This window comes from Mauremys reevesii, linkage group 6 (genome assembly GCF_016161935.1).
Source record: "Mauremys reevesii isolate NIE-2019 linkage group 6, ASM1616193v1, whole genome shotgun sequence".
NCBI classification, from domain to species: Eukaryota; Metazoa; Chordata; order Testudines; family Geoemydidae; genus Mauremys; species Mauremys reevesii.
The window spans coordinates 97451981-97471222 of record NC_052628.1 but is presented as its reverse complement, the minus strand read 5'-3'; the positions used below and the strand labels follow the sequence as shown (position 1 = coordinate 97471222).

General features: G+C 41.1%; 1 long non-coding RNA gene across 2 annotated transcripts in view; it reads left to right on the top strand.

The window, feature by feature from the left end:
* LOC120408126 overlaps positions 1–19242 on the top strand; it is a 60385-nt gene that overhangs the window by 22977 nt on the left and 18166 nt on the right. Inside the window, exon 3 of one of the 2 annotated variants that reach the window (XR_005600431.1) lies at positions 10168–10435. The exons of the other annotated variant lie outside the window; for it this stretch is intronic. This is a non-coding gene — a long non-coding RNA (uncharacterized LOC120408126). Of the gene's footprint in view, positions 1–10167; positions 10436–19242 lie in introns of those variants that run through there. 2 annotated transcript variants of the gene reach the window in all.

The window sequence follows — 19242 nt, the reverse complement described above, 5'->3', positions numbered from 1 at the left end:
TGGCTTTGTGTGAAAGGGAATCTCCAAAATACACAGGGTTGAAAGGAGATTCAGCCTCCCAAATCTTTTGCCATTCCTTCCCCCTTCAACCCCCACTACTCTCAAACCTGTTCTCCAGAGAGGGCACCACCAAGGAAATTCCATGGTGTTCTCTTCTCCCCTTACCAGCTCTCGTGAGATTTTTTCCCCCAAGGGGAATTGTGGCTATCAGTTAGGAAATATCATTTTGACAATTACCCTGGAAGTTCGCATGTTCCCTTGGGGAAATATAGGACTTGAAAAAAAAATGCAGTTGCTGGAGATGCTGAGTAGCATTGAAGTTGGGCAGGCAACATACAATTCTAATTAAATACATCCATGCAGTAACTTCCGAGCCTGATATATAAAAATCAGATATGCAATGTGTTTGGGTTTTTTAAATCAGATTATGAATGTTACAAAGTCATGAGTCAGCCTCCAGTCTGCCAAAACCTGGCAGAAAAGATGTACCATAATGTAACGGCCAGGATAAACAAGATCTTCTCATTCAGGAGGAAGACAGGTAGGGAGAACTAGATTGTAGAATACTAAGAACATCAGAATGGGCTGGGCCCTGAAAATCACGAGTCAGCTGGATAGATGTCCTGGACTCTGATGGTGGTTGGATTGTTTGGTTAAGAAGGATAGAATAGTATGGTTATCACAGCTTTCTAAACAAAGCATGTTTTTATTGCAAGATTGAAAACAAAAAGCATGTCCCATAGAATCAGAACACATCTCTATATAAATTGCAGTACTTTATTGCTGTTTTTTTGCTGTAGTTTCAAACTTCCATTCTGGGGCCAGGGGAAGGGGCATTCTACTGGTGAGAAAAGAGAATTCACAGTGTTCAGTGCCTGCTTGCTGCATTAATAAAAATCAAATGAAAAAAGCAATCTGATTAAATTATGTGTGCCTTTTCTTATGCCAATGGAGCTTAACTAAGCAAACAGAAGCAGTGAAGTAAATCAGTGTTGGTTTATTAAAGATCAGAATTCAATATCTCAATGGTTGAAGGGCTTATGCACCAGTGTGCTCACTGTTTAGCTTTTCTATGCAAAGAAAGTAAACTCAATGGCATTGAGGGAAGTCTTGTTAGGAAAGTGACACACAAACCGAGTTTTCTAGCAAGGAAGATGCTGTTCTCTCTCTGTTGCAACATGCTCCTTGCTGAAAGATTAAAATGGAAACAGTATTCCTAGTGCTGTTTACTTATTGTGACATGTGCAGTAAGAGAACGCTTACCTTTGGGACTCCTTAAGGCTTGTGGGTCAGTATGCAGTCTACCTTGACCTTGAATAGCTACATGAAGGTCAAAACTACCTGCGCATTAGGATTTTATGTTAAGATAACTGTATCGCAATGTAAAATTCACTTTGTTTTTTTCCAGTGAAGGCATAGTTTAAATTTCAGAGTGAGAAGAAGACAATCATTTTACTGCAGTCCATTCTTATTTAGATGTGGAATAACCTAGAGCTTGGCTGTTTTGCTTCACATCAGTTAATAGAAAAACTTTTTTTTGTTTTCAATTCACTTGTTTTACTCTGAGTATCTGTGAGCTCCTGCTTCCTCTCCTTTTTGTTCATCATGCACAGGCACTGAGCGCAGTCACAGTCCTTGGGCTCTACACTAGCCATTCCCACTGCCTCCTTCACCCCAGTCATTGGAGATAAAAGGCCACAAAGAGGAAAGTACCCAGAATGCTCTTCAGGAGCATACCAGCAGTAATACTCCTGTGAACCAGGAATCTCTTGCTGTACATTATACTTTGTCAGAGTGGTAGCTGTGTTAGTCTGTGTCAGCAAAACGAACGAGGAGTACTTTGGCACCTTAGAGACTAACAAATTTATTTGAGCATAAGCTTCTCCCCTCCTTTCTTCCAAAGAGGATGGAACTAGGCTGTTCTCAGTAGTGGCAGAAAGATGACAGAACAAGAAGCAATGGTCTCAAGTTGCAGTGGGGGAGGTGTAATCATATAATCAAATAAATTTGTTAGTCTCTAAGGTGCCACAATACCTCAATGTGTTCCTTCTAAGTGGCACACCTTTGTGTGGCCCCAACGTGGACTAGTGCTTAAGAAACCCAATCCTGCCCATTATGAATATCTGGAAAAATAATAGATTATTGCCTAATGCTTCAAGCGTGAGAGGATATTAATGAAGACTACATGAGTCAGAGATAGGTAACAGTAAAATCATTCTCTTGGATAAGATCTGAATCCAAAACTTTGCCTGAAGTTGGCAAGAGATTCCTCTTCTTTTAAATAGCTGGGGGTTTTTTCAGCTGCGACGCATATTGCATCATGTATCGCAATATGTGCAGGGTGAGTGGGATAAGGTGAGATGCTCATCATACTTGAAAGGCCGGGAGGAGATCTTCTCCCCTCCTTTCTTCTGAAAATACTATTGGCTGCTCTTTCTTGCCCCTCTCGTACCAAAAAGTCCTCTCTACTCCTGAGGTTCAGGGTGCGGGGAAAGCTGTGTCTGCCCCCTGCAGCAGCTGTGATTCCTGCCTCCTGGGAAAGAGCAGCTAAAGCAGGGAAGTCAGGCAGTTTAAAGGGGCGGGGGTTCCCCTGGTCAGTGATGAAAATCATATGATGTCTGGAACTTCTTGTATCTTCATTGCCAGACCAGCTCCAGCAGGGGCTAAAATCATGTTACTCCATTAAATCTCAAGAGTTGGCAACACTGGATAAATTCTTAGGAGGCTTGGTTAAAGCAGAGTCATGGGACTCTGCTGCCTCTGGGCTGAATTCTTTAGTGCCTTGCAACCACTTCATGCCAGCTACACTAGTGTAAGGTAGCTGTGAAGGCCTCATAGTTCCCTTGAGGAATATCCCTGACATTGAAGACTTCTCCAATAGATGCAGATTTTGACTCCCTCACAGGAGCCCTGGTCATGTAGTTGGCAGGGGCGGGGAGAGGAGGCAGAACAGTTTCTAACTAGTTTCTGGCTGCTACAAGGCCAATAGGGCCCCAGTCATGAGGGTTCCACTGGGAGCAGCCCTCAGGCTGACCTCATCTCTGACTGGGATTGAATTGTCCCTTTACAGCCACTAGAATATGGAGGCAATGCTACTTTCATTCAGTTCCTTTGAAAGTAGAAAGGGCATAGGGGAAAATGGAGGCCCCTTGGGTACGTGAGAGTTCCCCCTTCCTTTTCTCCCTGCATAGGAAGAATTTGGGCAGGACCTTTGTGGGTTTTTAATTTATTTATTTTTGAATGCTGGGTACGAGGGGAATTTATCCTAAGGCGTCGTCTCTGGGCGTGCATGCTGCTGAGAGGGGGAAGTATCTCGTGAGGGTAGTTGGAGGTACTGTTTGGGAAGAGGAGAGAATCAGCTGGCCTCACCTCAAACTTTGCAGGAAAGGTTTCTTCTCTGGAATTGAGTGGTATGTTTAGAGACCTTGTGTTAGATGAACTTCAGCAAATGGACTGTTATTGGTGGTTATAATATTTCTGTTTGTTTTTCTGTCAATAAGTGGCCATTTTTACAACATCCAGGACTTCGAGTTTTATTTACCAAGAGCGGGATTCATTGACTATCTCTGTCACAAATGAAGAAAACAAGATAACATCTAATGTCATGTTCCTTCACAAAAGCCAAATTGTCCAACAACTGGGGTCATGTTCCAAGCCTTAAATTATCTTGTGGTTTCTGGACAGAATCCAAACTTTGGGCTATTTTTTCAGTCCATCTCTTGGCATTTAAAAAGAGAAACTCGCCACCAAATCTTGAACAGTGGTTGTTTGAGTGTCAGGAGACTCTCTAAATATGATATTAACTTATTTTTTTTCTAAACATTTAAGAGCAATGAACCCAGCAGAGAATTGGAATTGCCCATTACTTATAGAATGACCTAAAACTAATACTAGCTTTGATTGGATATTGTAAACAGCTAAGATTTCCAAACTGCTGGATTGTTTGATCACTGTTACAAATTCTTGCCAGCTGTAGAAAATAGAAGGGGAAAAGTTGTACACTTACTGAGCACAATGTGCACCATACAGTATTAATAATAGTGTGTCAGTATATAAATTATTTGCAATGTTGTTGTAGTCATGTTTGTCCCAGGATGAGAGAGAGATAAAGCTCCCCACAAACCAGGACACACCAATTCAAAGTGGCACCGGCCTCTGCCAGAACAGCAGACAGACAACCTGTAGCTATATCTCCACTGTTACAATGATCAATAACCCTTACAACACACCTTTCAGTGTCCAGGGTCCTACGCATGCCTGTCGCAACATGTGGTGTGCCACATCCAGTGCATCAAATACCCCAACAACAACTATGTGGGTGAAAACAGGTAATCACTATGTTCCTGAAAGGACTCTCAGAAAATTTAAGACAAAAAACAAATCACCCCTGGACAAATGCTTCAAAAAAGAGATCATTCCACATCTGACCCTTGAGTCCTCATTCTCAAAGGAAACCTGCACCAAACCTTCAGAAGACAAACTTGAACTTAAATTAATAAAATTTTCTAAACACTAAAATACATGGACTAAATAGATACAAATTGTTGTAATGAGCCATAAAACCAGTGTAACACACCCTACTGCTTGCTAACCCTTACTTGCCCATATCATTTTAAGTGTGAACCCCTTATTCTTAACAATGTATCTCAGCTTGTTAGCTTAGACACTCTGGTTACCTTCCCCAGACCAGAAGAAGAGCTCTGTGAAGCTTGAAAGCTTGTTCTTTCCACTAACAGAAATCGGTTCAATAAAAGGTATTACCTCACCTACCTTGGGTCTCTCAGTATATAAATTATACTAGTTTAATGATGGAACATTAACAGCACCTGAAAGCCACTGGTAAACAGGCCAACTTGGTAAGACGGGGTCATGGATATGCTTCATAGCTGTTTTAGGATGTATGCTGAATATCAATATGGCTCTTTTGATAGCACCTGCTTTCATTCAGAAGACTGTATATTCAATCCCCTCAACAAGAGCTGGGCTCATACCCAGTGCTGACTATACAATCCATTACTAGGTAAATGCTGGATTCTTGGTAGGTGGCATTGACCTTTAGCTGAGACATTAGAATCTCCTTGTCAACATTGCCAACTGAGCATTAGGTGGGACTGAATGAAAGACATTGCTGAGGGAAACCGCAACAGTGGTTGCCCACAATATTAATACAGTAATAGAAGCTTGTAATTTATTCTTCCAAAAAATGGGTGTGTAATAAAACCCAGTGTAATAAATCTCTTTCTGCAAAGGTTATGATGGCTGAAAGTAAGTGTCCCTCAGCCTGCTTGTAATGTGGTTGTTTCACACAAGAAACTATTTTTATTCCATTGCAAAGTCAAATCTTTGTTACACTGTAGCTCACCCTATTTGTATGTGAAGATTCTGCCTTTTATTGGGTGAGAGTAGTCCTGTTATCAATACAAAGTGAATAGGAAATTAATACCTTTTTAAAGATACATTTCCCAGTCTAAACATCACAAATGGAACTTGGATTCCAACACCAAGCATTTCCATCCAAGAAGAATTCAATAATTTGTCTGAAATATTTTTTCTTTAAAAAAAAAAAAAAACATAAAATGAAGTCATTTAAACAAATGTGATATTAGAATGGATCCTTTGTGTATTAAGTTAATGGAGCACTAGAAATGGGTTAAACCAGTTCAGCAAAATCTGGTTATCTTTGAAGAGAGGTGTAGCGAGGCAAGGACTCACCCACGCGGCACCTCCTGCTGGTCATCCTGGGACTTAGCTCTCCAGCTCCAGAGCACCCTCTGCTGGCCGATTGTCCCGCTTGCCTCAGGCCCCCCGTGTCCTTCCCAGACCCCAGTGCCCCTTACCTTGGGGTTCTGCCCTCTGCAGTCTGTCTCCCCTCACCAGGGAACCCCCAACCCTCTATCCCCACCTTGCCTCAGTGGCTACTGCCAGTCATCATCTAGCCCCCGCCCACTAGGGAAGACCGCAGTCTATAAACCACTCATCATTGGCAAGGGGCATTTGGACCTGCTGTTCTTCCTAACCATGGGCTGCACCTCTGCAACCCCAGTAGCTGCTTTGGGCCTTTAGCCAGGCCTGCAGCCTGGGGAATTGCCAGGCTGGAGCTCCCCTGCTCCTTTGCCTTTCCCCAGCCCTGCCCTACCACAGGTACCTTGCTCAGCTCCCAGGCAGCCAAGTCTTTCTCTCTCCAGTGCTAGAGAGAGACTGCCAGAACTGCTGCCTCACAGCCCTTTTATAGGGCCAGCTGTGGCCTGATTGGGGCAAGGCCCCAGCCTTGGCTGTTTCCACAATCAGCCTACCTTTAACCCCTTCAGGGCTGGAGCAGGGTAACCTCCCTGCTACAAGAGGGATTTTCTGATACATATTGTTCGGGAGTAGGGAGTACTTTACCTGTACGTCACCTACTTATCACTAATGGGTTGAGTCAATATCAATCACAAGTGTCTGTGGAGAAACATTCACTGCTTTATTCATGTTCTATAAAGCTGCTCGGAAAAATTTTGACAACCATTTTCTATTGGAAAATGTAGTTCTATAAAAATTGAAATAATTCACAAAATTGAGTCAATTTCATTTTGGAGAAAAAACAGAAACATCAAAATACCCTGTTTTGACATAGTCAGAACAAAATGTTTTGGTTGTTTTTGTTTTTGTTTTTGTTTTTGTTTTGAAACACCTTTATATTTCTATTTTTTAATTAAATATTGTAATATAAAAGTTAAAGTAAAAATCAAAAACACATTTCAGTTTTGTTGAAATGAGTTCTGATTAATCTGGGGGAAAAAAGATTAAAAAATCAGAATTTTCCTTCATGAAGAATTTTGAAAATTTCAGGGTTCTAATTCAAAACAAAGCCAAATTTTGAAATATCAAATTCCTTCACCAAACAAACTTTCTGTTCTCTGTACAGCATTAATATTTTACTTTCTTGGCTCCAGAGACCCTCCTTTGAATGTTACGGTCTTTGTGGCTTTTTGGCACTGTCCAGAGTCACTTTTACAAAAGTGAATGCAAGCCATAGAATATTAGGGTTGGAAGAGACCTCAGGAGCTCATCTAGTCCAATCTCCTGCTCAAAGCAGGACCAACCCCAACAAAATCATCCAGGCCATGGCTTTGTCAAGCCTGGCCTTAAAAACCTCTAAGGAAGGAGATTCCACCACCTCCCTAGGTAACCCATTCCAGTGCTTCACTACTCTCCTAGTGAAATAGTGTTTCCTAATATCCAACCTACACCTCCCCCACTGCAACTTGAGACCATTGCTTCTTGTTCTGTCATCTTTCTGCCACTACTGAGAACAGCCTAGTTCCATCCTCTTTGGAACCCCCCTTCAAGTAGTTGAAAGCTGCTATCAAATCCCCCCTTACTCTTCTCTTCTGCAGACTAAATAACCCCAGTGCTCTCAGCCTCTCCTGGTAAATCATGTGCCCCAGCCCCCTAATAATTTTTGTTGCCTTCCACTGGCCTCTCTCCAATTTGTCCACATCCCTTCTGTAGTGGGGGGACCAAAACTGGACGCAATACTCCAGGTGTGGCTTCACCAGTGCCGAATGGAGGGAAATAATCACTTCCCTCGATCTGTTGGCAATGCTTCTACTAATACAGCCCAATATGCTGTTGGCCTTCTTGTCAATGAGGGCGCACTGCTGACTCAAATCCAGTTTCTCATCCCCTGTAATCCCCAGGTCCTTTTCTGTAGAACTGCTGCTTAGCCAGTCGGTCCGCAGCCTGTAGCGGTGCATGGGATTCTTCCTTCCTAAGTGCAGGACTCTGTACTTGTTCTTGTTGAACTTCATCAGATTTCTTTTGGCCCAATCCTCCAATTTGTCTAGATCATTCTGGACCCTATCCCTACCCTCCAGCATATCTACCTCTCTCCCAAGCCTAGTGTCATCTGTGATCTTGCTGAGGGTGCAATTAATCCCATCATACAGATCATTAATAAAGATGTTGAACAAAACTGGCCCCAGGACCAACCCTTGGGGCACTCCGCTTGATACCGGCTGCCAACTAGACATCGAGCCGTTGATCTCTACCCATTGAGCACAACAATCTAGCCAGCTTTCTATCTACCTTATAGTCCATTCATCCAATCCATACTTTTTTAACTTGCTGGCAAGAATACTGTGGGAGACCGTATCAAAAGCTTTGCTAAAGTCAAGATATATATCACATCCACTGCTTTCCCCATATCCACAGAGCTTGTTATCTCATCATAGAAGGCAATCAGGTTGGTCAGGCATGACTTGCCCTTGGTGAATCCATGTTGACTGTTCCTGATCACCTTCCTCTCCTCCAAGTGCTTCAAAATGGATTCCTTGAGGATCTGCTCCATGATTTTGCTGTCTCTGTAAAATGAAAATTTGTTCAATTTCATCCTTGTGGGTGGAAAAACCATGGGCACCCAACTGGCAGTAAGGGGTAAAGTTCATTTGACGTGAAATGTGCCTTTAGAGTGCACTGCATATCAGAAACTATATTCCGAGTGGGTTTAGCATGGAATGGAAGAGCAGTCATATGAGTGTCAGAGGAATACCGGAAAAGAATTTTTGAATGAGATAACAAAGATGAAATTGGTTCTTGTTCCAATTTTTTTATAGCAAAAATAAATTTCTTTTTAGTAATAAACAGCATACTGGTAAAAGGGAGCTTATTTGAACACAAAAATAAATCCTAATTTCACCAAAAAAGTCATTTAAAAAAGATAAGGAGGTTATGGATGGCTGATGAACCAATGAATACTGCAGGTAGAAAACTCCATCTCCTATTGAATGCACCTAATACAATACTTTCAGGTAGAATTTACAACTATAATGCTATTGAATGTACTGGTTTACTTATCTTAATAACATGTTAAGTGGTGACTACACAATGAAGACCCTCCAAGCCAAAGTAAAGGGAAGGGGATAAAAAGCATACCCATACAAACCAATTGATCAAAGTTGTCTTTTCAAATAAGCAAGAGCCAAGGTTTAGCACTTCAAGGCAGAGAACTAAATTCTGCCATGTTATAACCGTATACATTTGGAGTAACTATTGTGTTCAGTGGAATTACTCCATAACTGAAGTCAAGAAGAGCAGACTGTGACCCCAAAACATTGGTAAACTTGTAGGACTAGAATGATCCTACCATATAGGGACTCCATTTCCCATTAGGGAGAGATCCTGCATCCAGTAACCCATACCTTCTCTAAAACTAAACTTCCTAGGGCTGGTCTACACTACGGGGGAAAATCGATATAAGATACGCAACTTCAGCTACATGAATAACATAGCTGAAGTCGAAGTATCTTATATCGAATTACCTACCATCCTCACGGCGCGGGATCGATGTCCGCGGCTCCCCATGTCGACTCCACTACCGCCGTTCGGGTTGGTGGAGTTCCGGAGTCGACAGGAGCACGTTCGGGGATCGATATATCACGTCTAGATGAGATGCGATATATCGATCCCAGAGAAAATGATTGCTACCCGCCGATACGGCGGGTAGTGAAGACGTACCCCTAGAAAAAAAACAGCAACAGCTACTGCTGTTGCTCCTACAACATGTGTGGCAAGGAGCATAACATTCTGAGACACTATCCATTTTTGTTTGTTCATATTCAAGGATTCTCACATTTTCATATATTGGACCACATTTTAATTGAGATTTTCTTGTGGATCACCTCAGTAGTGATGGTTATAGGGTCCCACTATGGGAGAGGGCAAGCGGGTATTTTGGGGTCCCTGTATGTCACTATTTAAAAAAAAATATGACCACCACTACCTTCCAGGAGTCCAGAGGTGAGTTAGACTTCTGGAAAACTTTGGATATTAACTGTTTTTTAAAAAATAAAATTTGGCCACCATGTCAGGAATTTGCTGAAACATAATTTTTAGAAAGGATGCTGCTGTTCCATTGCTTAATATCGGATAACTTTGTACACATTTTGGCCTTTTTGACAATTTTGCGCCCCTTGAGGATCATTTGGGGAGCAAATATTCCCTTTACTCTCTCCCCGCCCCCTTTAGCACCAGGCCAGTCCCACTTAATGATTGAGCAGACCACATCCTCTACTCCTGACTACAGAATAACATCCCTGTGGCAACTCCAGCATTTGAATATGTGGAAAAATCACACTAGGAAAGTACTTCATGTGTTTTTTATAGCTGTCTTTCAATATGATTTCACAGGTGAGACAAGGAAGAGGACCCAGTATCATGTGATCATCCAGCTCTCTGCAGACCACTAGGAAATGTTCTTTATAGCTCTAAGAAGAAAAGTTACTGTTTCTGGCAAAGAATATAGTACAAATTTTATAGCACAAATCACAGAATTCCAAGTCTTCTGGGGCAAACTGTGAAACTCTGTGAATTTTCTCCAGGGAACTATTGCCATGTTTACCAAGCAATGTCACCCTTATTCCAGTAAAATGACTTTTTTTCTGCCTGCAAAAAGAAACAAACCAAATGCTTGCTTGCTTCTGAGGATGAGTAAAAATAAAATGATTTCCACATGATTTTCCCCACCAAGAATTTCTTCTTGTCTCACAAGAAATGTGACTATTTTTCGCACAGTTCTTGGTAGAGACATTGATGGCCCCTGTGAGTCTGACATGACAAACATAGCTTGGTTTACAATGGAAATGACTGATGAGACTAGGTCAGAGTATTCACCCACTATGACATATCAATCAGACTAGTGGCTGTTTGTGGCTCACGTCTAAGCAATGGAGAGCATAATAGTCAGGCATTGCTATAGCTTGTTCGGTGGATTGGTTGTCAGTTACAGTTATTGCTGTAATTTAAAATATGTATGATAAAATAATTATAGTGGGGGGGCCTCACAACTGGCACCTGACAGCACCTAAAGTCTCTCTTTGATGGTATTTCACAATCACATTATTTATATAGGATTGTATCCCTCACCCCTACTCTCTATAATTCTTATCTTAAACTGTAAGAACTCTGGGGCAGGGAGGGTGTCTCCTTACATGTTGTAACAGCTGAGAGCAGAAGCAAGACAGCTGAGAGCAGAAGTGAGACACATTACTAATTGGAATCCAAGTGGCACCCATGTAGCCCACCCCCAATGTGTTCCCACCAGTCCCTTCACTGACACCACAGTCCCTTCACAATGATGATCTGAGACAAGTGCAGGGACCCTATCTACAGAGTGAATTGCCTGAGCTCAGGAGTCAAACTAGAAATGAAACAGAAAGAAGGGTAGCCCAGCTGATGGAGGTGCAAGCATTCAATGATGTTTAAAGAAGAGAATATCCCAGCAGACTGAACTGGGACTGAACTGCATAAGCAATAGTTGTGATGACTTGAGCCTGTATAATGTGTTTAAAGACCTACTCCTTTTGGAGGGCACCTGTGCTGCGCTTGAAGGATAAAAAGAATAGGAAATTCAATGTAGCAAACTGTTAATGGTGGATTATAACCTAGCTAGGATGCTGCACATATAAAAGCTTTAAGAATCCAATTTATTTTTTTTAAAAAGAGGACTGCTCTGTGGACAGAACTAAGCTCACAATTTTGTGCACACAAATGGTAGCTGAGGCACCAAAATATTCACTTGCATGTGCCAATCATTTGATATGCATATGCAGTTGTGATACGTGCATACAAAAGGAGATGCTTTCGTGTGCACACACTCCAGGCCCCCCTAGAACTTAGCATTGCAGCTCGAATATTACATTAATTCTACATAATAAACGTACACAAGAGGCAGAACTATTGTTGCTGTTAGAAGTATAACTTAGAATTCTAGACTCTTGCACAGTTCAATATTAACTCATTTGATATACTCTGGAATGGAAGTGGTCTTTTATGGAAGGCATTTCATACTCAGAGTTTCCACAAACAATGCATTAGATCTTGATAATGAGATGACCCTGTAGAAAAACTCAGCAGCTACTACATACTCAGCAGTAAGTCTCATTCAGCCTCAGACAACCAACGTAATTGATAGAGAAGGTTGGCCAAAATAGTGGTACTATTTTGTCTGCCTAATCACAGGCTTTTGGCCTGAGACTTGGGCTTTTAGAGGATTTCCCAGGGCCACAAGAGTGCCTTCAGAACATCAGGAATTTAATGATGCCATCGGTACAGTGCAGTATCACAGCTGTGAAAGGTATGATGAATAAAACAGAGGCAAAATAGAGATTATAAAAAGTACTAGAGTACAGTGATGGTACAAAATGCAGCATTGTTTTGGGTAATCAGTGTGGAATGCTGTATTGCTTAGAGGGGTGTGCGTTGTCTAAGTAGCCTGTAAAAAGATAGTACTCGGCTTCCTCACCACCATTGTTTGACTTTGTAAATGAGAAGACATATTTTCCTCATTTAAAAAAGTAATTTCAAGAACAACTGTTTTTTCCCAGTGGCAAAGTCTCTTCCCACCTCCCACTCACCCCCAGTGGAGGCTAGGTGCAGGTGTCAACAGAAAGGAAAGTGTCAGTCTTTGCATTTTGCCAGTTTAGGTGTAAATGCTTATCTCCTACTCTTTTCAAAGTGGGGCCTAGTATCTTTAACTTTCATCTGGATGGCTGACATCCCAGAAGGGGTCCCTGGTTTAACAGCTGACTCAAAGGATGAGACTTTAAGAAAGTATATTGCCCTTCCTTTAGCATGTACTATACTATTAGCTTGAGCCAAAGCCCTGCAGTGAAATCCTGGGTCCACTGAAATCAGTAGCCAAACTCCCACTTATTTCAGCTGAGCCAGGATTTCACCCATGTGGAAGTTGAACCCAAAACCTTTTTGTTTGAATCTGAGGATGCTACCTCTTGATGCAGGGCCAGCTCCAGGGGTTTTGCCGCCCCAAGCAGCCCAAAAAAAAAAAAAGCCACAATAGCGATTTGTGGCAATTCAGCGAGAGGTCATTTGCTCCTTGTGGCCGCCCCAAGCACCTGCTTGCTAAGCTGGTGCCTGGAGCCGGCCCTGTCTTGATGTAATGAGGAACTGAGTGCCTGATTTGTTGACTGACTGTTGAACTAAAAATAGACTGAGATTATTAACTGACCTCAGTGGGACTAACCATATACATACTTAGGCACATGCTTAAGTACCTGCTGAATCGGAGCCTAAATAAACAAGCCTAATTAATTAACACAATTTGTTTATACAACTTTTGTCAGTTTTACATTATCGTATGTAAGATTAAAAAATCCCTCTTAAATGAGCCACAAGTAAAATAATAAATCTTTTGAAGGAATAGATTTACTGAGCACTATCATTATGTATTTAAGAGGTCCCCTCTCTTGCAGTTATTACTGATGCAATCAGAGGCAGAGTAAAAGATTGCTACAAATGATTAAGGGTGCTTTATTTTAGATTGATAACTGCAGTGGCAAGTGTGGGAAGGAGAGCAAGGATGAAGTGGATGATATCATTGTGTACCTGCCTAACATCCCTGGCTTAACATTTGTATTTTAGACCATCTCCTGCCTAATAACACCATGTAGTGAAATAAAGGGTCCATTCTGGAGGTAATTGTTATGTGGTGGAATATAAACAAGTCCCATTCTGCAGTATATTTACCACAGCACATATTTACGAGTTGGGTTTAATTAAAAGTCAGGAACACCACAGCTATTTTTTAACTAGATGCCTATTATCTAGTGTCAAATGCTTGGTTTTAATCACACATTTTATATCATCGTGACCTAGATCACTGTCTGTGACATGCGAGTTAGTGTGTTGTCTTTCCTGAGAAGATGTAGCCAAGCTTGATGGATGTTTTCTCATTCCTAACCTCATTACTACTGGCTTCCCATCCATCTAATAAAATGCTATGATAGAGAGTGGGAAGGTGCTATAAATCATAATATTCTAGCTGCTTCGAGCAAATTCATTAGGAATGCTGACTATATATCTCGCAAACAGAAAGTCAACACACAAAGTAGGTTGCTGCTTCTTCCTGGGCTGGAGTCATCTACCCTCCCCCATCTAGTCCAGCCAGCATTTGTTTTTAATGCAATGATGACATTTAATGAAGTTCTAGGTGGCAGGCTGCTTTGACCTGATTAACCCAATAAATATTCTAACCACTATTGGTTTAAAGCTGTAGCCTGTTCCTTCACTCAAGTTGTTAGCAATGATGCATTCTCAGTAGTGGGCTAACTAACAAACTATTGTTTGCATGAAGCAAAGGAGTTGATTTTTTTTAAAATTTAATTAAAAATAATTCTTCCTGATGAAGTGATTCCTGTTTCTCATTAAGTTTGGGCTGGGTCTCCCCCTGCCCTCAAGGGAATATGTTCATCTATGTCCTTAATTCTATGAAATGAAAAAAGGCTATTAAAGGGTAAATGTCCCAGACCTGTTCCTGAAGCAGAAGGAGCAAACCAGCTGCTTTATCTGAAGTACAAGCTCTGAATCTGCACTTCAGGGTCACACCATGTTTTCTTTCTTGATTTCCGCTTTTGAGCAGTCTTCACATGTTACAAGAGGTGACAACAACTGTGATCTTGCAAAAGGAGCAAGGTCACCAGCGGGAGAAAAATAGGAAAGGAATTTTAACAAATTCATCTCTAAGAATGCTGTGCCTTATATGTCCCTTTCGTTGTTGCTATCCCAGGTGTTTGGATTTCCATGTGCTTTTGTTACAGCTGCCCAAAGCTGCTGGATTTAGCTGTGCAATATTTCCTTTGGTAACCAGGTGATAAATTGTAGCCTTATGAATCCTTTATCCTTATTCTAGAATTTGTTGGCAGATCAACCTACACTAAAGGTCCCCCAGAGATCACTCCTTTAAAATTAGCTCATTCATTGTACCGATGTTTCTTTCCCCCCTCAATTATACTATTTATTTTATTATATAAGCATAATCAACTGTGTTCTCTGAAATGAAGTCAAAAGGCATCTGTGGCTTTAAGGGTCCTCCTAGAATTGTGTGGCCATATGTTTGCATGGATAGTGGAAATGGGCTGTCAGTCAAGCACAGGTAGTAACAGATTGATAGGAGGCAACAGTACAGACAACTTTGAGGAATTGTTCAGGGAACAAGCCTGGCCACCATTTGGTTCTTATCTCTTTCTGTGTTCTCATTAGATACTCAAAAGCCACCCCAGATCATATTTTGAATGAGATAGTGGGTGACCTGGGAGGATGAGTGTGGTATATGAGATATTTAAGAGGGAAATGCATTTATATTTTCATGCAGTCTCAAAGCAGTGGTTTCATTATAACTAACTGTGATTTCTAGTATTTAGTGTCAAACTATTAGGGGGGAAATGATTGATAACTGTTAGTAATCCACAGCATTATGAATGTACAAATTAAAAGTAATCAGAGGTTTTGTGTGTCAGTTAATATAATTCACTTCTTTTGAAATGTGCTAAAGAGTAAAATTGATCTTTATTGTAATGACAAGTCACAGCTTTGTTGTGATATTGTTAAATGTATGATCATAAAACACATATGTGCAATGCACCTTGACAGTAATGACCTGATTTTCAGAGTTACTAGCCACCAGCAAATCACACTCGGTGGGAGCTGCAAGTGCCCAGCTCTCTTGAAATTGATATACATTTTGATATTCTAACAGGGAATTAGAACTAAGGAAGTAAAATCTCTTCACTGTTAGACAGTTGCCAGTTACCAAGCTATCACTCAGTTATGAGGCAGTGAGAAGAATGTGTGAGGGCAGACAGCCCCGGTGAACACTAGGATCTACTCTAGCTACTGTTGAGGTCTTACTCTGTTTTATGGTCACACTAGTGACTCCGCCCCCCCCCCCCTTTTTTTTTTTTTTTTTTTTTTTTTTACAATGTTCAACCATATTCTACAGCAAACACTCCAAAATTGGAAGAAGCACTTTGGATCATTCATGTAAAATACTTTTTTTTTTCTGGAAGAGAATTCCAGGGTCCAATCAAGTCAGATGCATTATTTCCATGGTGCAGTCATGACCATCATATTGTATTAGTGTGAAAGAACTAGGCACACTTAAAAATTCATGCTTGTTTCAGATATATTACTGATTCTTGAAGTATTCATCAATTTAAGCATAAAAAAATAGCTGGAACCAAGAATATCACCAGAATGAACTTGAAGTGTGTCTGTGAGACTAAATTAATCATCATTCAGTAGAGATAGCTGTCTCAAGCAGTACTAACACCATTTTTATTAGTGGTGTGTGAACTTCACTTTACACCAGAAATACTGAGATTTAAGGGTTAAGCCCAAGTCTGCATGTGGAAAATGCATATCAAAGCAGAATTGGACTGTTACCTGCCACATTATGAAAAAAAACCTATAAAATGGGATTTTACCATTTTGAAATGCCCTTGTGAAAAAAATCCTTTAAAATGGATAGGGATAAAACTAGTAGGAAAATACTCTAAATTCCTATAGAATTTAATATGTAATAGAACAGGATTTTATGGGTTTTTAAGTCCATTGCATAGAAACCTATCAGAGATATAGTTCTCTATTAAATGCCATAGATCAATCTTTCTTTCTTTCTTTCTTTCTTTGAGAGACAGAGAGAGGGGAAAAAATATATATATTGATTGATTTTTTTTTCTCTTAAGTTCTATAGAATTTTTCCATGACAGTAAACCTGGAGAAAACAAGCTATTTAGTTTTGTTTGTATATTATGGCACTAATATCTTTTTTTAATCAAGTAAGTGTGCATAATTTATTCTCTTTCTGCACTTTATGCCTCCTGCAGAAAAACAATTTGGGACACTTTGAATGTTCTGTGACAAAAATAAATGAAATGTCAGAGGTATAGCAGTGGCCCATCACTCTGCACCTGTGTGAAACCTCTTTCTGTGAGGAGCTTGAGCTATTGTTACTTCAAAACACATTCATTTAGGTTCAAATGTTGGCCACTTCTTCAGGGGAGAAAGCTGTGGTGATAGTTCCTCCCTGGCTATCCCCCTTAGTAATGTTGGCATTGCCAGCATAACACCTCATGGCATCTGATCTCAGAGGAGCAACCATTGGGCTTCTATCTGATTGAGAGAACGAGTCATGGTGTAACAGACCTGCCATTTTCTTATGCCTTGGAATGCCCCTCCCAAATTAGTAAAATTTGAGGTCCCCACCCCACTCATGGGATTAATGGAAACACCTTCTACAAATACAGAGACCTTAGAATGTCTATTGCAGAGACATTTATATTTACACTACAGACCTTGCAGGGGCACAGCTGTACTGCTGCAGCTGCTCTGTTGTAAGGTCTCCCATGTACCCACTCTACACCGATGAGAGAGAGCTCTCCCATTGGCATAATTAAACCACCCCCAACAAGCAGCAGTAGCTATGTTGGCAGGAGAGCATCTCCTGCCAACATAGCACTGTGCACACGAGTGCTTATGACAGCAAAACTTATGTCACTCAGGGGTCTGGGGGTTTTTCACACCCCGAGCGACAAAAGTTTTGCCAATGTAGGCCATGTCTACACCAGCACATCTCTCACTGAAATGTAAAAATACTGTCATTGTCAAAGGCTGTGTCTCCTGTGTTTTGGCTGACATCTGAAAGACTTGCTATAATGTAAATTGTATTGTTTCACACACTTTTTGACAGAATTACTATGTAAATAAAAAATAAAAACAAACTCCAAAAATCCCCCTGAGACACTGCCCCCCATATTCTTCATAGTGATATTGTTGAGATATGGTTATATCACAATTATGATGCATTTTATGCAAGACGTGTTGTGTGAGGTGTAATTGGAAAAGCTATGATTTGCTGAATATGAGTATCCTATTCGTATGCATGTATCATTTTGGATCTGAAGTTATGAATATTGACTATGTATCTGTACTTCAAATGTAGTTACACTGGGTAACACCCACTAGACAAGATGCTTTCAGTCTAGATAGCTGGTTGGGAAGGGCCTATTCAGGGCAATGAGCCATTAGGGAAAACAATAGACCTTACGAGAAGCGTATCTCCCACCTGGCGAGTCTTCCTGAGAACACTCCAAGCAGCCTGTAAACAACGGCTGCTATGACTCTACAGGGACATGCGACCAGGCCACATGATGCTGGACTCCATCTTGGGATGTCAGTATTTTTCCACAGATGGGTCTGGGAACCAAGCTTTGGAACAAAGAGTTCCAGCCATATGCAAAAGCTATGTAAGGCAGGGAGTGACGTCATCTGTGGTTCTTCACTCTCCACACAGACTCCTGGAAACACCTAAGGAACAAAGACTGAACTGGGGGAAGTGCTGGACCCAGGCTAAAGGGATTTCTGGTTTGTGTACAAAACACTTGGGTATTCCAAGCTGTAAAGCAAGTGGCGCTTGCCCCTTAAAGATCTGCAGCCTGCTTGTGTCATAGAATCTGCTAATTCATATCCAATCTATTTAGTATATTAAGCTTAGTTTGCATTTTTGTTTATTGCCTAGGTAATCCGCTTTGATCTGTTTGCTATCACTTAAACTATCTTTTGTAGTTAATAATTATAAGTTAACTTGATTTTGTTTTAATCTAAACCAGTGAGCTTTGACTGGAGTGCTTGGGGGAATATCTTTGCTTGGTTACCACAAGTGTGCATTGCTTTCTTCACACTGAGGGAGAGGCAGACTGGGTAAACCCATATACCGACCAGATTTGACCAGGGCAGGATGGTACTGCTCTGGGGTCCCAGGCTGGGAAGCTAGTGGTTAGAGAGCTGGCAAGTAACTATATGTATGCTGGTGAAAGTGCAGGCTGGAGGGCTTTGCAGTGTGAGAGGGAGCCCAGACTGGTGGGTCAGGGGGCTCAGTGGTGCCTCAGTACCAGGTGTCACCCCAAGGGAAACCTGTTCCCTCCCCCCACCACCGCCAAAAAGAAACCTCTGCAGAATAGTACAAATCTGATTTCAATCAGAATGGATTTGCTTTTGGATATCGGTCTACCATGCAATGCTGATTTTTGTCAAATTATACAGAGATGGATGTTTCAAAGGTCCACAGAATGTCCACATCATGGGGTAGCAACACTCAATAATATGCATTTGTAAAGCAAGAAGGGTTTATGCTCCTGTATCTAGGCAAAAGGGCTGTGTTAAGGGAGCATGTATTCTGGGATATCATTAACTGTAACAATATTGGTGCAGAAGATGCCACAGAACTGTAAACAGTTCTAAAAACATTAGTAATTACTCTTATTCAGAAACAGTGTTTTAAACTACTATTTTATCCAAAGAACAGAGAAATATGAGGAAAATCAAGGAAATACATGAAGATATTAAAGGGATGATTTTTCAGCGCTATTCAGGAGTTCAGCATCATTGACTGTACCAAGAAATGTCTTGCTA